The sequence below is a fragment of the Amblyraja radiata genome, chromosome 10 (genome assembly GCF_010909765.2).
Source record: "Amblyraja radiata isolate CabotCenter1 chromosome 10, sAmbRad1.1.pri, whole genome shotgun sequence".
Classification (NCBI taxonomy): Eukaryota; Metazoa; Chordata; class Chondrichthyes; order Rajiformes; family Rajidae; genus Amblyraja; species Amblyraja radiata.
In genome coordinates, this window is record NC_045965.1 from 14531984 (window position 1) to 14535067 (window position 3084).

Here is a 3084-nt window from a genome sequence, read left to right on the forward strand (position 1 = left end):
CGTACTTTGCGACACCACATTTGCTTGTTTACATGTGCCTGGCGAGACTTTTTGCACGCACTACAGATGGGAATGACACCAATATATTTATCAAAGCTGTTAATGAGTTGAACACTGACCACACGTGTATAAATGAATACTGTATTGTTAATGTATGAAATGTATGAACGCAGCCCCCAGCGATGCATGTTGGTGTAGAACCGGCCGACCCCTGCACGGAGCCGATTCAGGGCCACCCACTCTTTGCAGGGCATGTCCGAGCCAGGTGCGGCTGTGGTGTTCGGTGCAACAGTGAATTGAGGAGGTCGGGAAGTCTGTTCCCAGCTGGTTCTCCAAGCTCCTAGTGTGTTGAAACCGGAGCCACAGAGGATGGCTGCGTGACGGGAGAAGGGGCGACAAAGTGACAGGCGTTGAGGTCCCAGTTGCTGTGAGTCCTGGGAGAGGTGGTGCAAAGGATGTTTGGCGTCCAATGGGGCCTTGCACACCAGCCTGTAGGTGAAATACTCTCTGCGAAGCTTGGCGGGTGCGATAACTGCGAGCACCGGCAGGAGATCCGGAGTAGGACGTAGGCAGCCGGTGATGATCCGCATGGTGTCGTTGAGGATGGCGTCTAACTTGCTAGTATGAGCGCTGCTGCATCATGCTGGGGCGGTGTACTCAGCAGTGCTGTACACGAGTGCAAGAGCACTGGTTCAGAGAGTAGATGTCCAGTCGCCCCATGATGATCCAGCCAAGCAACGCAGGAGGTTGTTCCGCGCCGAGATTTTAGCACGGAGAGCTTCAAGGATTTGCTTGTAAGTCAGCTGCAGATCTAGTTTCAACCCAAGGTATGTAGGAAATGGGTTATAGGGTAGGGGTGACCATTGAGGGTGACGGTCAGCTGGCGTTGAGCTTCCTTGTTGTTCAGGTGAAAGGCCGTTGTGGTGGTTTTTGCCACGCTCAGTTTTAGTCTCCAGGTCTTAAGGCAGCCAGCTAAAAGTTCCATATCCACTGAAAGGACATCCTCCATGTTTGACCAACTCCTGTCCAAATGCAGTAGGGCCAGGTCATCTCCGTATCCATACTGGCGCGAGGTCGTGCGTGGCAGATCGCTGATAAAGACATTGAAGAGCATGGGAGCAGTAACCGAGCCTTGTGGGACTCCGTTTCTTAGGCGTTGCAATCGGCTAGATTGTCCGTCGCTGGACTTGAGTACAATACTGCAGTTGGCCAGGATGTTGGCAAGGAACCGCACTAAATGGCAGTCAGGAATGGTGCAGAGGAGCTTCAAGATCAGGCCCTGGTGCTACACTGTATCGTAGGCGGCAGTGAGGTCCACCAGTGTGATGCCTGCCTTGCAAACCTTTTCCAAACTGTCTTCGATGTTGTTGGTCAGCTTGACTATTTGGTGGGTAGTGCAGAGTCCCGTACAAAAGCTTGGAGTGACACAGAGGAGTGAGATGGCTCGATGGTTCCTTGGGTCGTACACACGCTTGTTTGGTTTTGGTAGCGCAATGACGGTGGCTTTCTGCCAGATCTTCGGAATGGACTGACCAATGAGGCAAGAGGAGTAGAACTCACGGAGCCAGACCTGGCATTTAGTACCGCAGTGTTTCAGGAATTCTGGGGGATGTTATCAGGTCTCTTCCCACCACTCTCTGCGCTTCTTGTTGAGGCGGATTGGCATTTCCGTAGCCTTGGAGGCAGCCTCTTCGCCAGGTTCAGCGTACAGGAATGCGTCGTAGCATGCGTCACACTCTTCGTCCCATGTGGGGATGTACCGGCAATGATAGCCGCGAGGAATGGAACTCTTCGCTGCCCTGATGAGGAGTTTGCAGAAGGCTGAGTAGGCTTTGTCCAGATAGGTGGGGGTAGGAAGGCTGTCGATCCAGGAGTCCACCAGACTTGTGAACTGGTCCCACCTGGCCTTGCGGAAATTCCACCTCTTCGCAGGGTTGGTTGGGAGAAGCTCGATGGGGTTGTCCGAGATAATCAGAGATGGACGATGTTGTGATTTCGGGAAGTGATCCAGGATGATACGGTGTGTGGATGGTCCATACAGGTTTGCAAAAGGCAAGTCGGGGTTGGTAGTGGTGTTCCACCTTCCAGAGTGGAAGCTGTCCAGTTGTTTTGGGTCGTACAGGAGTTGAACAGCAGTAGCTGAGGCCCAGTCTTCTCATGCAGCGCCATCTGAGTTAGTTGAACGGTAGCCCCAGGTGGTGCTGTGGCAGTTAAAGTCTCCGGTGTAGATGCAGGGTGAACCAAAGGTGGAGCTGGAGTCTTTGTGGAGCTTGGTAGAAGTTGGCTTGTATACATTGATGACCGTGACACCTTCGACTTGCGTTGCTGCCCATTCCACGTCGGATCAGGAGGGGACACTGCAATCGCTTTCCATTTTGCTGTGTTCCTTACAAAAGTGGCAATCCCATGGGTGTCGCTCTTGGTGTAGGCCGCACGGGTATAACCAGGGATCTTCAGATGGGAGCTATCACTTTTGTGAGTCTCTTGGAGCAGGATTGCAATGACTTTGTGAGTCTGTAGCAGATGTTCAATGATGGTGGTCTTGGCCTTGGTGAGGTTTTCCGAATTCAGCTACAGCAGGGTGATGCCATCGGTTCGACACCTGTAGGTGCCCGCCCTAAAAAGAGCGCACGCTCCTGGTTGGCGACGAGCTGTGGCGACTGAGCTCAGTTGACAGTGTTCACCACGGGGAGGTCGACAACATGAGCCTTATGTGTTATATAAAACAGTTATATAAAAGTTCTAAATGCAAAATTAGGTATATTTTTGAGGTGTTAAGCAATGTTATTTAACTCTGTTCCTTGGGAGTTAGGATGTCAGAGAGAGATTATATTGAAAGATTATATTTCTGCTTGGAAATGCATTTGTACATTTAAAGTGGTGCTGCAGATTTGAGGAAAGCACTGAGTACATTAGAATATAATTTATCTATTACTTTCATGTTAGTTATGTTGCCGTTATGGTACAATTTAGAACTGCACTTTTGGAAATTATTTTGTTTGACAAAGTTTTTTATTAAAAGTTACAATTCATTTTTACTGTTTTATTACCTGTATTTACATTTGAGTGAAAATCACGTCCAAA